Below are 18138 nucleotides of genomic sequence, written 5' to 3' on the forward strand. Positions count from 1 at the left end.
CGTTCCACGTCATTACTTTTATTTTTTCAGCCATAGGCGCCGTGGTTTCTGTTGCTCCTCCTCGGCCTCGGTCGAGGTCTTGTCGATGCTGTATCTGTCGTGCAGTTATCCTGAGGTCTTGGTGTTCTACATCCAAACTTCTCAACGTGGGTGCTAACTCTACGTTTCTCCCTCCCCTTAAATAAACTTCCCAACCATAGAACTGGTCCAGCGAGGTGACCCTCGTTCTGACTGTCCCGTTTCTGCTCCTTAGGACCTGGCATGGTCTTCTGGTGCCCTACGGGCGGGTAAACGTACCCTGAAAAAGGAAACTCCTGGGGGTTTAGGGGAGCACTTGCTTCAGTTTCTGCAAGTAGGATCAAATCAGCCGATTAATAGGCTAGGTCTTTCTGCTGAAATGCAGTTGTATTAAGAAGAGTTCTCCTGCGGCTTTAGGGAGGCGGTTCGGTGCGGCTTCCGCCTATTGTCTTCGACGTCGGGTAGTTGCTGTCCTTCCATCCAGTCCCGTGCTTGTTCCGGGGTGTCGAACAGGAGGGCCCTGTTGTTGTGTATTACCTTTAGTCTTGCAGGGTATAGAAGCATGTACCGCAATCCCGCTGCTTTCAATCTAGCTTTCGTATATATGAACTGAGCTCTGCTCATCTGTACTTGCAGGAGGTTCTCCACGTAGTTGGTGGGATCTGGGCCTTCAATGCCCTCCGGCAGGCCGAGAAGCCGGATGTTGTTGCGGCGAGCCCTGCCTTCTGCCTCCTCCGCTCTGTCCTCGAAGTTCTTGACTCTCTGCTGAAAGCCATCTATGTCATGCAGGAGTTGGGTTTTTCCTTCCGTATTTTCGCGTACCTTGGTCTCCAGCGCTTCGGTCCTGCCAGCCAAGGAACAGACATCCTGACGAAGGAGGCCCAGATCCGTAGCCACAGTGTCAATTTTGTTCATTGTTGCTTGGAATGTTTTAATGGCCTCGAGTAGTTGGGTGTTGCTAGGTTCAGCTGCCATTGCAGTGGGGCCGGTTTCTGTCCCAACAGTTGCTGTGTCCGAGGCCTCAGTGTCAGGGAGACCGTTGGCCGTGAAAGCGTCTATGGTGGTCTGGCGCTGCTTGGACCTAGCCCCCTTCGGCGTCGATTTGTTTGAGCGCGACATTCTCCTGGATCCGGCTATGTCGCTGAGGGCAGTAGCGGTAATGTGCGCTTTCTTTTGTGGCCTCGGGTGAGGCTCGCGGCTTCGAGGTGCGGACGCCTGTGTCGGGCCTATCGTCCACGGTCCCTTGGGTGTCTCGATAGCCCATGCAACGCCGCCGATGCTCCGTTTGGCAGCTGTGCCTCCCAGTCGCTCTCCCTACTCCTTTCCCGAGCGGTTGTTCGGGTTTGTAGTCTCGCGGTCCGTTGGGATGGCGCTGGGTTCCCCGGGCTCGGTGTGTGAGCGCCTCCATCTTGGTCCCTCGCCGAGCGGTAATCCGCGGGCGGCCAAAGCAAGTCTTTCGGGCTTACACCCTCGAGTGTGGAGGGTCCTGGTGCTTCCCGCAGTCGTCCGCAACAATTGTGATGCTTCGCAGGGTTTGTTGAATGTTTCAGAGCCGTAGAAAACAGCTTATAAATGGCACATCTAGCGGAGCTCGCCAAAGTCGCGTCCTCTCTACATGGCGGTTAGCCACGCCCCTAAATAAATAGTGGATTTATGTAACACAGGATTGGCAGAACACCTGGAAAAAGGATTTTTTAGGCTAGGCATAATTGTGGCGTCAGCAGGGCTAGGACCTGCCGTTAGGATGACTCCAAGAAAGTGACCATGTGTTTTCCAATAAAAAGGATGTGTTTTCCAATCAGAAAGGTGCCTGTCTAATTATGTGTGGAAACAATGTGCATAATGTATGCCTGTGTTTGGGGGGGCTGCAGTAGGGGTTAGCCCGGCTATGTGGAAAAGCGAGGGTGGAAATCACATGTCCTCGGGTGCATCCATTCAATTTCCTTGGCAGGGGTGTTCGATTCAGAAACGTGAGCTCATTTCTCTCAAAAGATCTCCAGGCTCTGTCACGTGATCGGGAATGGTGTGAAACATTTGCGCAGCACTCTGCCAAGGAGGAGCACTTCCTGCCAGGCACAGTTGGGCTACTATTGACCCGAGTTCACTGAAATATGACCCGGTGTGACCCCCTGCCATACTTCTGAGGGTGGTTAACAGAAATGTGACAAGGGCGCTCTTGGGCTGTCACTGACGTATTTAATCAAAGCGGGAAGCAGCGAGGTTTGGAAATAGTATCTAGGCACGTGGGGAGGGGGCTGCGGGAAGTCATTCCTAAAGAGGGAGCCCTCGTTGCATTCCTGCACCGGCGCCAAGCCACTCATCCACAGAGGAGCACTGTCGTGTCAACCTCTCAACAGCTCCCTTCAAGAAGGAGCGTGTGCCTCGACTTGCCGGCCATGGGACGGGCATTCCACCAGCCTTCCCGATGGCTTCTGGCACCGAGGGGTTCGGATGCCGTGAACAAACACATTAAGCGAAACTCAGCAAACGCATCAATGTGTGCTCTGGCGTATGCCCACAGGGGCATTCCATAAGCATCACCACTCACAGGTGGTTTAAATGAAGCACTGGAGGGTACAATGATTTGACCAAGATCACAAGCGGTGTCATTGAAGTGCAGGCGCTGAGACGTGAGCATTCCTGCTGCTTTCTCTGATGAGGCATTGCTTGTGGGGGGTTTGCCTGGACAACACTCAAGAGTTGGGCACTTACTGAGACTATATTAAAGATAGCGCCTGGGCTGAGGAGCTATGATGACTTACTTAGTATGGGACTTGGATGAGGAGACACTGGCAAACTTTGTGAGGCATACAATGAAATGTGTGGAAGGGCATTACACCAAAATACGGTAAAAAGGAGTGGCGCAATCAAGAGTTGGGAGCAGGGAACCACCTCACAGAGGTAAATGATCTCTACCCTACTTGCCACCACAGAAAGAGGGCACGCTGGTGATGGCAGATCAGAGTAGCTCGGCCACAGGGAGGGCATCTTTGCCCTGAGCTTCACCCCTCAATACCCTGCCAATCCACGTTGCAATGCAGACAAAACATAAGAGTCCCGGCATTCATGAGAGCACTTAGCACCTTTTATGATTTTTAATCTGCTTTTTATGAAACATATTTTACGTATATAATAGCTTACATGTAAACTTTATAAATAGTATTAGAACAGGCTGAGGGACAATGAGCTTGTAACAAGCATCCTCATTGGGCTTTGCCTGGTTGTTACCAGCCTGACAAAGCCTTTGTCATAGCGCCGCTCACAGCCATGTACTGGCTGCCATGGAAAAGGGGAAGGGTCTACTTGCAGTAGTCTACCCGTTTCCTGGTGGCCATCTTTTTTGTTTACTTTTTTCTTCTTTTTTTGAGGGGGGGGACACATTTTAGTTCAATGAACTTCCACTTTATACTCTATGGGGTAAAGAGGTATCTGCTCCAGTGCCCACTGGACTTTATTCCCAGAATACATTTTAAATGATTGAGTTTTATGACTACTGCACGTTGCTTTCCTTTGCTCTTGCCTATTCGTCTTTCCTGCGCAATAGGTGTGGCAGAGAGTGTGCAACAACAACATTACTTGGAGACTGGTCTCGCCCTTACTTCCCACAGTTTGTCGCAAGAAACAAGATAGGTAACATGTCTCAAGAGGCCTGGAAATGGGGCCCAGCTGGGAGTATAACATCATACACCATGCCCTTTCATTATCAAGATGTGACTTTGCCACTTGTTCTCTGATGGGTTAGGTAAAACAGCTTCAAAATATGACCCAGCACTGGGATGCCACCAGTGCAGGAAACGGGCTGTCGGCAGTCAGACCCAAGGGGTCCCACAAACAACTCTGCAGATACTATGCTTCATCGAGTAAAATGCTTTCAGAAGACTCTGCATTTGTTCTTCTGAAAGCAGTTTGCTCGTTGTAGTGCAGGCTGCTCTCTGCTTCCCAACCCCTCAACGAGCAGTGTCTGCCTACAGAAATTGCTGAAGCCTCACATACAGTTATGTAGCTGTTCATACTGGTATATATGCCCTGCATTTTAAAGACATCTCTTTATTAGGGTGAATATTGTGACCATCCATTAATAGCTTAAAAGTTTTTCTTAATGAATCACTATAAGACATGTTTAACATTTAAAACTGTGGACAGTATGTTGTTCCCATAATGCTCTTTGCTTTTATGCAAATCGATTGGATTTAGTTCTATATAGAGATACTGGGCCTCATTATGACCCTGCCGGTTCGGACACAACAGCGGTGGTAAATCAGCCGCCACTGTTGTTTCCGGATCGGCTGACTCCGAGTTCTGCAGGTGGGAGGTGTCACTTCCGCCAGGTGTGACCTGGTGGGAGTAACGCCACCCGCCTGCAGGTGGAAATGGAAACACCGGCTCCGTTATAGACGGAACCCATGTTCCATTGTCCCCATCCCAATGGAGTCCTATAAGACTCCATGGGAATGGGGATTTACGGAATTCCGCCTCCGGAATTACCAGGTTGTAATGCCCCGGTGATTCCAGCAATCACGGAGGTGGAATGGTATTTCGGGTCCGGCAGCAGCCTGTCGGTTTTTCTGCCACGGCTACCGCCGGACTCGTAATGAGGCCAATTGTGTTGCACAACCTGGCCAGGGCCACGCCCCTTGGCCCCGCCCCTCCCAAGTAGTGATGGTTCCCCCAATAAATGTTTTCCATTTCAAGCACTGGAGGCCACAATACTTTCCCAATCCTGAGAAAATACCATGCTCCTTTCATCCTCATCCTCCCTCCATTTGCGAGGATAGCAAGCATCAGCACCGCAGCAGATCTGGCTTTTTACATGTGGAGCCTGGGCCTGTAACCTTTGGCTCTCTAGATGTTTTGGACTACAGCATTCATCAGCCCTAGCTAGCTTAGTCAATGTTGAGGGATCATGGGAGTCATAGCCCAGAACATCGGGAAAACCACACCTCTGGAGGGAAAAGTTGTTTTATCCTCCAGGAGATTTCCTGCTGAATTTCCCAAACCAGATCTGTTGGCGTTGCCAGTTCTTGTGTAAGAAGGTATCCATGGTAGGGAGACAAGGCATCATCATGAAATGTAAAAGGTGGAGCCACACTAGGCTGAACACTGAGCAATGGGCCAACACACGGCACCTTTTTATCTCACAACGAAGCTGGTTCACACCAGTTTGCATCTAAGTATGTAATACACAGTTCTGTCAGAGAGCTTAACCTCTCTCTGGTCAAACCTACATGGTGTTTTGATATCTCAACAGGGGCGTGCAAGCCCCTAAACAACCAATATCTTAACCGAGTGTGCATAACAAACTCACTTTGCCGGAAACTGTCCCTTTGAATGACAACGCCCAATAGTTATCGCACAACCAGAAGGCATCATGCAGGCCGTCACAAATCTCTGCATTCAGGTGTGTTGGGCCAAGACGTTCTATTGGGGTAAAGCAGGATTTCATCTCCGATAACACACTGATCTGTTAAACGCGAGCTGCCACTAGCTGGCAAAGTGGTGCCCCAGTCACGTTGTGATATAAGGTTATCCTATTTGCTTGTGCATGATGGGCAGTGAAGATGCCAGGTGGGTCTCTATGTCGGAGGCCAGGCTCGGACTGGCCTATAGGGCAACGGGCCCCTGGCCGACCCAAAAACACAAACTGCTGGCATGGGCAGTTTTTTTTTGTCAAAGTGGGCCACTTTTATGGCCAGTGTGGGCCAGTTTGAAGAGTTAATTCAGTATGCAGCTATTAGTATTGACCAGTGTTTATGGAAAAATATTCTTTACAAGGCACAATTTCCATCAAATGTTATTAAAAAAACTCCCCCTTGGGCACTATTCAAACAGTGCCTCAAAAGGAATGAATTGCCATTTGCAACTGTGGGACACTTTTTCATTGGTGTCCGAGACAATTTTATGGCCCAGTCCAACCCTGTCTGAGGCCCACCCTTGGGGGCAGTGTCCGGAATGATGATTCTTCCAAATCTTTTGAAAGTTACTTCAGGGAACTACTCCTATTGTGTGGACCAGGAGACCAATAAAGCAACAATTAAGTCACAAATAATACAAATAATTCAAATAATTCCTCTAGAAAAACTGAACAGCCATGGCCGGCTGAAGATGTGCCAGGGGTGCAAGGTGGGGTTGACAAATTGACTTCTGCCCTGCAGGAGTACCAGGATGAGTAGATGCTTAAACGCCCACCCAGCCCTCACACTTCTACAAACCAAGAGCCAACACAATCATGAAGGTAAAACAGGCACAGTTAAGAGATATACCTCCTGCACCTTTCCTGGGAACTTGGGCCGAGGGAAGGCTATGCTGTCAAGAGGGGTGTGAATGTGATTCAGAAGCGACCAAACAGCAAAGCATGACCGTCCAAAATAAAGGGGATGTGCAATCAAGGTCCTGTAAAATTAGATATACTTGAATACAACACACCATGTACAATATAAGCTTACTAGAAAACGCTACAAAAACCCACCCCTGATCGTACACAGAATATGCAAAGATAGCAGATGCAGCACTTTGAGTAATGATCCAGGGGGAGAACAGGCAATAAAAGACCACAAAATCCAAATGATGTTCTTGCAGTTTGAAAAGGGATTCAAATGACGTAGCCAATCTCTAGGGCCCAAAGATGGACCAGGGGAACATATATCACTCACCAATACTGTGGCCAATATCTTGGTGGTTTGACAGCGTCGCATTATGTTTTTTGGTGTAAATCGCGGGTTCGTCTTGGGTCAAGGAAGCAGCACTCACGATTGGCCCAGCATCAGCCTGGTGTCGGGTTGAACAGCCGGTTGCTGCAGTCTCGAATTGCCTACTCGAGCGGTGCAGACCAGACAGTCACCAGGTTTGGTTGGCAATGGCGATCCGATGGTGGTGAGCTCGTGCCAGGATGTGCAGGTAAATCGATTCTATGTGGCGACTCGGAGGTCGCTGTTTGGGGGGACATCAGGTCGGGTAGATCGACCTACAGGTGCGCCAATGAAGGTAGTGCTTCGAACAGTGTTTCAAGCAATGCAAGGCAGCGGTACTTCATTGGTTCGAGCCTATGCAGCAATGCACTTTGGCTGGTGCAGTGCAGCGGTAAACAGAGTTGAACGGCAAATGGAGGTTCGTAGATCAATGACCGCTGAAGTAAACTTTGAAGGGTCCTGGAGGTTTGTTCGCCGTCTAACACATTTGAATCACGGCTCGCAGCGGGTTCACAGCAAATAGACGTCTTGGCTGTTCAAGCTTTCAGGAACTGTGAGTCCCACTAGAGGGGTTCAATGGCAAAGGTTAGTCCTTTCCTCTGGCTTTCAAACACGTGGGAAAATGGCACACACCTCAGGGATGCTGCAACACCGTGAGGTCCTAGGCAACAGGGTGGCTGGCAGAGATACAGACCTTGGTCCAGGAGCAGAATTCACCCCACTGGTCCCTGGGGATGGTTAGGGTACACAGCTCACCTTGCCTCTGCCTTGGAACACCAGCCTTCACCTCACAACTAGAACAGCAGGGTCCAGCGAAATCTGCTTGCAGGGTTGGATTTCAGAGATGATTCAAAGAAGTGGTGAGGGACCCTTTCTTTTAAAGGCAAGCGCCTGCGGGTGTTCGGACTAAAGCTAGCCTGCTTTAGGGGTCCAATCCTAGCTCCTGAAATGAGTTGGCTTTGCCCTTCTGACATCACACTCAAGATGCTTTTTGCTACAGGAAGTGGAGGAGACAGGAAAGAGAGAGAGAGGCAGGGAGAAAGAAAATGGAAGAATCTTCCTCCACCTGTACAGATGTCTCTCTGGCTACACTGACCCTGCCCCACTTCCTTCTCAATAGAATCAAAGGCCTTTAGAAATGCCCACCCTGGTGTGCAGCCTAGCCCTTTCTGAATGGTTGTGCCCTTTGATTCCTGTTCCCAGGCTAGCTTCCTGTGGAGTGTCTGTCCCTCTGGAAAGGGTGTTACCTGCCCTTACAAAGGAACAGAGAGGCAATTCCCCAAGGCTACCATCCTGCCAGTGGGCATGGGGATCCTTGTCTCGAACGAATAAACATAACCATTCCACAGCTTAACTGGGCCCAGAGGACTGACACATGTGTGATATATATGAGAGATGCGGGCCACCATACCCTCACTCAGGTATGGCTTATATTTACAGTTTAACAGGGGAGAATCCTCGGAGTCGTGCAATTTTGGGAACAGGGGATCATATCTTAAATGCAGCCCCTGCACTGCAGAGGCTTGGCTGTCACTGCATCTGTCAAGGAGGCACCTGTGACCGAACCTGCTCTGCGCCACTGTAGGGCTGGTGCTGGTGCTTCCCTTTCTGAAATGGAATTTCCCACATCATTTTATTCAATAATAAAAATGTAAAAAAAGACAGGGCTGCTAATTCCTTGCCAGGTTGCAATTCCTCATGGGGCATTTCAAAGTGATGTTTGCCCACTCCCCCCCCCCCCCCGGGCCTTACAGTCTGCGACACCCATTGGGTGGTTACATAATAATAAAGTCAACAGAATGCAGCGAGGTGGTTAATAGTTGCCGATTATATTGGGACTGGCAGCCAGCAGGAAGCTGAAACACTGACTAAGCTTGTTATCACTCTTTGACTGCAGGATGGACTGCTTGGGATACCGAAGTAAAACATGAGGCAGCTGCTGGGCTCCCCCAGAGGTGCATGGAACTACCTCAACTGAAAAAGTTGAAAGGCCCTGCCAGTGTCCCTGTGAACAGCATACACTATGATGACCGGCAGAGAGCATTACGCATGGTACAGGGACCATTTGACAGCTATGATGGTTTTTAGCATATGAAATGAACTGCTGAGAAGACAAATTGACTTGATTCGAGGTAGATCTTGTAACTCGTTATCAGTGTCTTTTGGTGTCAGTCAATTCGTTCCAGTTGCCATTTAACATTTAGGGATTTGCATGTTCTTTGCTGGACAAAAATGTCCTCAATAATGTGATCCAGTAGAACACATACAGGCAACTAACTGGTCGAGTGGAATTTCACCTAGTGTCTCCACTTTCCAAAATATGTGATCCTGGGCAGATCGTTTGTATAACCATATGTAAGCATTCCCTTGTCTGTCCAAACGAACAGACACCGAGAACAGAATACCTCACCGTATTACACGCCTTACAAAGCAAGCAACTGGAATTTAGCATCCCACGAGCCCTCTGAACCCTGCGACAGACGTGGGGTCTCCGGTGACTCATGCCTGGGATATGCGCTCGTGGGACCAGTTCTGCTGCAGGGGTCCGTCTCCTTGGGATGGCGTCGGATATCAAAAGGGGCCGAGGTTCCAGCATGCGCCCGGTACAAAAGGCCCTTTTAGAACAGTGCGCCGCCGGAAATAAAACAGGAACCGTTCCAGCTGTCCGCGAGCCTGATTTATGGGAGCGAACCGCTGAACCGAAGCGGCACATCACAGGGCAGGAAGCGTCCCTTAGTAATGGATTAAGCAGTTGCAGGTGTGCTCCGCTCACCTCGCTGCACACTGCAGCGACACTGCATGCTAACCAGTCATGTCCACGCTTCTTCTACTCGTTCATTCGCCAGCACTGGAAATGGGATTAGCCACTAAGCGAGCTTTACTCCTCTGGAAGCCCCGCCCCACCGATGAGCCCCAACAGTTGAAAATGCGCCTGTGATTGCACAAGGCCTTTGGGAGATCTCTTACCCAGGCGGGAAAAATCATGGCTGCCTTTTAGACTTTGAGAATGTGGTTAGCCACAACTTCTGTTGACACCTTTATTCTGGCGTGAACCCCCAAAACAGGCCTTGGTAGGAGGAAGGCACTGAGCTGTGGAGACTAATTATAAAAAAACTGATAATAATCATTTCTGTTATCATAAGCACCTGTAGAGCAAAATGCTCACCACCCAGGTGGTCTCTTTGCACTGTTAACAAACAGTGAGGCTTGCGCACACTACTGGGTATGCTATTGTGTCATTGACACACGCCTTCACGTTTGTGGGGTCTGCCATTGAGGGACGCCTGCCCAAGCGAGACCTGTGGGCCATTAATGTAGCAATCACGCCCCAGCTCTGGGGGTGTACATGGCATTTAACGGCCCGCCAGCCCGGGCCTTGGCAGGCCCGAGTGAAGCAAGGGCCTCTGTGATGGTTGTTGGGCGTTACCGGCCTATGCGCCCCCCAGCTGGAATGTGATTGCTATTTGGAACTCGGGGTTTGCCCGGGATGCAAATAGATTTTTTTTCTTGGGAGATGGTTTCCGTGCTACTGCGTGAACCCAATCTCCAGAGAAAATAAAAAAAGATGGCTGCCGCCATTGCACAAGGGACTTAGTCCCTTTTCATTTCCATGGCAGCCGAGAGCGGGAGGAGCGGCGGGACTGGAGCACAAAGCTCCAGTCCAGGAAGTTTCGCGTCTTGAAACACTTGGGTCGCACCTTGAAACTCTTGTATATAGGTGCGTTTTAAATGCCATATCATAAGTAAGCAGGGAGGGGTGCGTGGGGAGGGGGCCAGGAAAGGGTATGTTTTCTTTTGAGGGGTGGGGTGGAGATGCTGCCCCTGTCCTCCCGCCATTAAAAAAAAGAAAAGAATGACACCACCCATGGAAGGGCCTCGGGCGGCTGGAAACAGCGGGCAGTGCACTGTGTATTATCGCCTTCTGTTCCAGCCACCTGATTGGCTGAGCAGCCTTCCCCGTGTGTGCGAATGACAAATTCCCACCCTTCAGAACGAGATCTTCCGAAGGAAGGGCTGAAGAGGAGACATTTCAAAGAGCAGGGCGATTTAAGAATGTAGAGTGGAGCTGGAATTTAGAGTTGAGGAAAGCAGTGCCAGGGCTGTTGAATGGTTGGTGGGCCCAGTGCGGGAAATTGACAAAATGTACAAAACTCCCTTCCGCCAACCCCCTACTGCAGGGGGTAGAAGGTGGGGGAGAAGGATTCTCAGTGGTGTGGGTGGGGCAGAGGGGCAGAGCTAGGTGTCGAATAATGTGGCTGCCCTGAATATCAGGTGCTTGCTGCTTTGCATAAAAACAAAGTGCATTTTGGGGACATAAGAAAGACCACAAATGTATCACACATAGTAATTGAAACGTGCATTCATTCTGAGCATGTAATGCACAATGGGTATGGTGCTCATTTCATCTGGCCGAATACTCACCATGACAGTAGAGTATGTGCAAAGCACAAGGACTGTATGCAGCTTTGGACATTTTCCTAGTGAAAAAAGGGTGATTTTCAGATGTTGCTGGTAAAGGCTTGTATATCGGCAAGACACATTTTGCCAGAGTGCAACTCAATCTTGTTCCGGCCAAATTCCTTTAGTGCGCCACGCGGAGAGATTTAAAGTGCACCTGCTTGCTGAGAGGCAGCCAATGGTTGTCAGAGATTGCAAGTTGAGAAGAGGGAGTGTACACAAGTTTGGCTTATAACAGTTATTTGACCAACAATCTATGAAAGTCTCGTCAAAACAGGTTCATCCCTATTCCTCCAAAACCATCAAGGACCACATTGACACCCTCGCTCCAGCCCTTGCAGATTTCTGCAACCACTCCTTTGCATTAGGTTCCTTCCCCTCCCCTCTAAAGCACTCCCTTGTGCATCCTCTTATCAAGAAACCCACAGCTGATCCTTCCATTTGCCTGAACCCTGGCAAGACTTCGGGTTTTGCTATCTCAGCGGCCTCCTCCAGCTGGTTGGAGAGGTCTCTGGTTAGAGTATTGACCTGGACAGAGGGTTTCAGGGAGGAGGTGCAGTCATTGTGGACCTGGAAGATCACCTCATTCTGCCTAATGTCACAGGTCACCTCTTCCTCACCATAAGGGCAGGAAGAGTACACCAGGAAATTCCCAGCTTTCCGGGTGAAGGTCCCGTCTGGTGTTATGTCATTGTCGCTATCACTGTCAAAACAGTCCTTGGGGATTGGTCCTATCAGTTAATTACCTAGATCCATGGAAAAATGTTGGTCATCAACCGCCATTCCAATTATGGTGCCTGAGCCCAGAGTGATACTCCTAAGGTCGCTGTTATCCATCAATATTGGAATGGTGTTGTGTTCTATATTGACTAATGGTGTTGGATATAACCCCAACCCCTGCTGTTGGAGATGGGCCTTGAGGTGTACATATCCATCAGGATTTTGCAGTTTCTGTCCTCTTTTAATTTTTAATTCAAGTGGGAATAATCGGGTCCGTCCTGGGATGGTGACCTCCTCTCCAATTTGAACTTCAACTGCATACGGCAGCAATTGGGATGACCGAAAGGCTTTTTCTGAATCATCAAAGTCCATGGGATTACCCCGTAGTCGGGACCAGGCTTTGTAATTTATCAAGTCCAAATTAATGGCAAAACGATTGAGAATGTCACTGCCTAAATAGAAGCAGCAGGGACATCTCGCACGACCCAACAATTATGTACTATGCTTTTGTTTCCTGTAGAAATTTTGAGCATACACTTGCTAGGCAGGAGATGTTTGGAATTGGGAGTTTCCAGGCCCATTTCCCACTTGTTCATCAATTTAAATGTGGCAATGGCTGGATCTTTGGGGAGCTTTCGGAACATGGCTTTGCTGATGAAGCTCTTACCGTTGTTCAGGCACACGCGAGCGAGAACAGATTCCTTCCCCTCATTTAACTGAATAGGGATGAATAACTGTTCTCTAATTTTCTGAATATCAGCTAATCTTTGAGCTGGTTTCTCATCACTTTTGGCTACATAATTGGAATTTTCAGATTGTGAATTGGTATAGAATTTCAAGGTATTTACTTCCAGTGTGGAATGCCACTTAAAACTGGAGGGAAGGTTGATTTTCAGGAATGGAGAAATGGAGGAATGGAGGAATTCACCAGTTTGTTGTCCTACAGCAATTACTGCCACGTCAGGTATTTGATTGTTCTGAAAATGAAACTCAATCTGATCAGGTTTTTGTTCAACCATGTGGCATGTACCATTTAAACTAACATGGTTGACACTCTGTTTGCAAAGGTAGCGGGCGCCCCTCTCTCGACAGAACAAGGCCTGATAACCTGTTCAGTGGTTATTAACCACTTGAGAGTTCGCAGCCACTGCTTTTACTCACTGTGCCTTTCACAGATGGGAAATATCCATTTGCATATCAGTCTTTGTCCTGCCCAGGGGCAGTCCAGCACCGAAATGCAATGGCAATTCCAACCTGAACGAGAGTACCACCAGCAACCCCATACACGTGTTTCACCCTTGTTGGGGATCATCAGTGAGGTGAAGCTGATGCCTCTCTAAGCACAGTGAGAGGGAGACCACGTCTGGTTGCCCCCAGGAGACCTAGGGTTACCAATCCCAGGTTCCTTGAAATTTAGTTTGCAAAGGTAGCGGGCGCCCCTCTCTCGACAGAACAAGGCCTGATAACCTGTTCAGTGGTTATTAACCACTTGAGAGTTCGCAGCCACTGCTTTTACTCACTGTGCCTTTCACAAATGGGAAATATCCATTTGCATATCAGTCTTTGTCCTGTCCAGGGGCAGTCCAGCACCGAAATGCAATGGCAATTCCAACCTGAACGAGAGTACCACCAGCAACCCCATACACGTGTTTCACCCTTGTTGGGGATCATCAGTGAGGTGAAGCTGATGCCTCTCTAAGCACAGTGAGAGGGAGACCACGTCTGGTTGCCCCCAGGAGACCTAGGGTTACCAATCCCAGGTTCCTTGAAATTTAGTTTGCAAAGGTAGCGGGCGCCCCTCTCTCGACAGAACAAGGCCTGATAACCTGTTCAGTGGTTACTAACCACTTGAGAGTTCGCAGCCACTGCTTTTACTCACTGTGCCTTTCACAGATGGGAAATATCCATTTGCATATCAGTCTTTGTCCTGCCCAGGGGCAGTCCAGCACCGAAATGCAATGGCATTTCCAACCTGAACGAGAGTACCACCAGCAACCCCATACACGTGTTTCACCCTTGTTGGGGATCATCAGTGAGGTGAAGCTGATGCCTCTCTAAGCACAGTGAGAGGGAGACCACGTCTGGTTGCCCCCAGGAGACCTAGGGTAACCCTAGGTGCTGGACTGCCCCTGGGCAGGACAAAGACTGATATGCAAATGGATATTTCCCATCTGTGAAAGGCACAGTGAGTAAAAGCAGTGGCTGCGAACTCTCAAGTGGTTAGTAACCACTGAACAGGTTATCAGGCCTTGTTCTGTCGAGAGAGGGGCGCCCGCTACCTTTGCAAACTAAATTTCAAGGAACCTGGGATTGGTAACCCTAGGTCTCCTGGGGGCAACCAGACGTGGTCTCCCTCTCACTGTGCTTAGAGAGGCATCAGCTTCACCTCACTGATGATCCCCAACAAGGGTGAAACACGTGTATGGGGTTGCTGGTGGTACTCTCGTTCAGGTTGGAATTGCCATTGCATTTCGGTGCTGGACTGCCCCTGGGCAGGACAAAGACTGATATGCAAATGGATATTTCCCATCTGTGAAAGGCACAGTGAGTAAAAGCAGTGGCTGCGAACTCTCAAGTGGTTAGTAACCACTGAACAGGTTATCAGGCCTTGTTCTGTCGAGAGAGGGGCGCCCGCTACCTTTGCAAACATGGTTGACACTCTGTTTCAATTTTATTGGCCTGCTAGTCTGAGTCCAGAGGACCTTGTTCACACTGGCCCTCATTACGACCCTGGCGGAAATCGTGGCGCAAAATGCACCATGGAGCACGGCGGAAAGCTGCCGATAGCGCCATGGGGGTTGGTGGATTTGCCGCCCCATTCCGACCTTGGCGGGGCGGTAAATCCCCATTCCCCATTTTACCCTTCCCCATTCCCATTTTTGCCCCATAGGGTATAATGGGAGTGGGGAAGGCGTTAATTACGCCACCGTAAAATACGGTGGCGTAATTAACAACAAGGTCCCGTAGCGCCATGGATTTCTCCGCCCGGAAAAACCAGGCGGAAAACGCTCCATGGTGCTACGGGAACTCGTAGTAGGGCGGACGGGTCCGCCGCGAATACCGCTGGCGTAAACCCACTCCGCCAGGGTCGTAATGAGACCCACAGTCTATTAGGGGGAGAACCTGCACAGGATGTCATTCCCTAGTAGATAGGGTGTGCCCTCTGGAGTCACGAGTATGACCGGGTGTTTCACTTTGTGCCACCCAATTTTTATTTCAAAATCCCCAGTCCCCTCGACAGGAATTTAATTCCCATCGAAGTTCTGGAGTTGTCCAGTAAGAGGGGTGAGAGCGATCTGGTATCTCTTCCCCGTTCCTGAATTTAGCTGCTCAAAGGCCCTCTTTGACAGAAGAGTGTCTTGGGATCCAGTGTCCACCAGCACTGAAAATGTACATTGCCCTTGCACTTGGACCGGGGCATAAAATCTAAGCTCCTTCTTCTCAAGTGGGCAAAGATAATGTGCATTTTAGGCAAGCTGGGTGGTCAATTTCCTTATTTTTGCCTCCGACACAGGGGTAGTTTGGGCATCATTCTGTGTTGGAGTTTGGGGAACTGAAAGAAAATTTTAGCATTCGGATATTTGGGGAGTTTTGTGCTCCCCTTTTTCTGAATCTGTGCTGCTCCCCGGCCCCCCTTTTTGGAGGCAGACAACAGAATTGGTTTATGAGGTTTGGGATCCGTCAGTTACAATTGGGTTTCCTGAATGCTCATTCTGGGGTTCAAGGATGGGCGATTCTGACTCAGCCCCCGCATCCACCCAGTCTTCATTTAGATCTCTTGGGACCCATTTTTCTTTGGGAGGAGTTCCCCGGTCCCTGAAGGAGAAGATCTTTTCCCCAGTTCCCCTAAGGATTCGCCCCCTTCAAATTGGAGGACACTAACTTTCTCCACAAAATTGGCCTTTTTGAGTTCTCCTACCCACCCTCTGTTCCTTAGGTTGTAGATTTTCAGGGGCAGGAGATATTGGTTCTGATAGCCATGCCTGTGTGCCTACTGCTCCCATGGTTAACCCTGATATTGCTGTGGACTGTCATGCCAGCTGATTACCACTCCAAACAAATTAATGCAGTGAGGCCTTTCTTATCAAGGACAACTGCATCACCATTGCAAGGGCCATTATAGGATTTAGGCTAGATTACTGTAATGTACTCTATACCGGCACCTCCCAAAAAAACCTGTCAAAACTTCAAGTTACTCAAAATAATGCCTTGAGGGTCGCAACGGGTATAGATCGCAGAGAGCACATCTCTGGGGTGAGAAGGCAGGTCCATTGGCTGCCCATCTAAGAAAGGATCATTCTCAAACCACTGGCCATTGCACACAAATGCATCCATGGACTGGCACCTACCTACTTAGCTCAGAGGATCACCATAAAAACACCTGCCAGACCATCCAGGTCTGCGTATACCAATCGCCTCACTGTTCCCCACACACGAAGAGTCAGAGCCGGTGGCTCCAGTTTCCCTACCTTGGCTGCAAGTCACTGGAACACATTCCCTGCCCAACTCAGGATGATCGAATCACACACAACCTTCCGTAAAGCCCTGAAGACTAAGCTTTTTGCCTAAAATTGCCTCCCCCTATTGTCTCCGTTTACACTGTCTATGCTTACTGCACCTGACTTGTAACCTACTGTATTCGATGTAACTGTTTTATTAATTGTAATGGGCCGCTATCTTGTAACCATCAAGCAAGCCTGCATACGTATTCTTCTCAGCACCTCTATGCTCACGGGTTGCAGCGCGCTATACAAATACTAATATAAAATAAATAAAAAACTTCCTCTAGGGCTTTACAGCTCCCTTCCCCCCATGCCTCCTCCTCTGGAATCGCTGCGTTGTCAGGGTTCTCTCCCGGTCATTGTTCTGGGGTACCAGACCCTTGGTTTGTGGGGTTCTGAGCCGCTATGTTTATCTGAGGGTTCTGTTGAGCCCTCAACACGAGACCCAGATTTTGGTAAGGTTTTGGAACTGGCGCTCCAGTTGGGACACCCGTTCCGGCTGGTACGGGGGTCTTTGTTCAAATCTAGGTGGATAACGGGAAGGGTAACTATCCCTTCTCCCGTAGTACCCTGGAGATTGTGAATTTTGGTAACCCTCCACCCTTGGCCTCCCCTCTCCGGATTGGGTTGTCTGGGCTCCTGAAATCGGGAAATGAAAGGAAGGTTGTCCTGCAGGTGGGGCTTTGTGGGTCCCAGAGAAAGAAACTTAACCCAGCAATTGGGGAATTCCTGCCCTCCTGGGGGAAGTTAGGAGGGAAGTTTCCCGGGGCGGTACTTACCTGATTGGATCCCTCCCTGGAGCTGGGGGAGTCCATACATACCCCAAGATTGGTAGGGTGCCCTTGTATCGGGGACTGATATAATCAGGGGAGTTAGGGGTCCCATTAGTGGGATTACCTCCCTGACTGCCACCTGATTGTTACTGGCCTGAAGGCCTTCTGGGTCTCTGATTTTGCTGATTTTGTGCAGGTACATTTTTAGGCTCCTCCATCTCTAGATCTAAAATGGGGGCAACCTTCACCTCTGCCACCTTAGCAGCAGCAGGGGTGTTGGCTGGTTTGGGGTTCTAAGGCCAGATTTGTATTTTCTGCAGGTTTTTGGACTTCTTAAATGCGGGTTGCCTGCTCTATGACCCAGTCTAGAGATCTTTTGTCATGGAAATCCCTCACCAGCTGGGTCATGATATACTTTGGGAGTGCATGAAGAAGGTAATTATGAACTCCCTGCTATCTGTGCGCATCCTCCTTGTGGTTTGTGCAAAGGTGCGTTTGAGCTCCTGCACAAACTCTTGTGGGGCCTGATCTTCCCCACACTGCAGATTGTAGGCTGCTTTGCGAGCCTCTTGGGGGTTTCTGTGGGCGAAAAAGTGTTTCAAAATGGCCGCCCTGTAGGTGGACAATTTTGAATGGTTCTGGTCCTCCAGTCCAGCAAAGAAGCTGGAGTACTCGGGGGAGGATCTCCATTTTACAAACTCTATTTGGTCTTTCATATGAAAAGTGTCCATCATCTGCTCATAGAGTTCCAAGTGTTCCCAAACAGAATATTTTGCGTTTTGTTTTGGTATGGGGTTATGAAACTCCTAATGGCCTTAATCTGCCTAATGGGGTCTTTTGTCATAACTCTCTTGAATGTGTTTGCCTTCTTTGGCTTTGTCACCCGAGTCTATTCGGCCTCAAATTCAGAGGCGCTACTACTTGAGGTCCCCTCATGATCATCTAGGCACTCCCTGATTCTTCAAGCTTGAGAGGGGCTCG

The 18138-nt window shown here is 49.4% G+C and overlaps 1 protein-coding gene across 4 annotated transcripts in view; it reads right to left on the reverse strand.

The window, feature by feature from the left end:
- The window catches only part of GLI2 (GLI family zinc finger 2), a 1147062-nt gene that overhangs the window by 709305 nt on the left and 419619 nt on the right, over positions 1-18138 (reverse strand). The gene's annotated exons all lie outside the window — the stretch shown is intronic.

Source organism: Ambystoma mexicanum, chromosome 9 (genome assembly GCF_040938575.1).
Source record: "Ambystoma mexicanum isolate Mex_15411 chromosome 9, UKY_AmexF1_1, whole genome shotgun sequence".
Classification (NCBI taxonomy): domain Eukaryota; kingdom Metazoa; phylum Chordata; class Amphibia; order Caudata; family Ambystomatidae; genus Ambystoma; species Ambystoma mexicanum.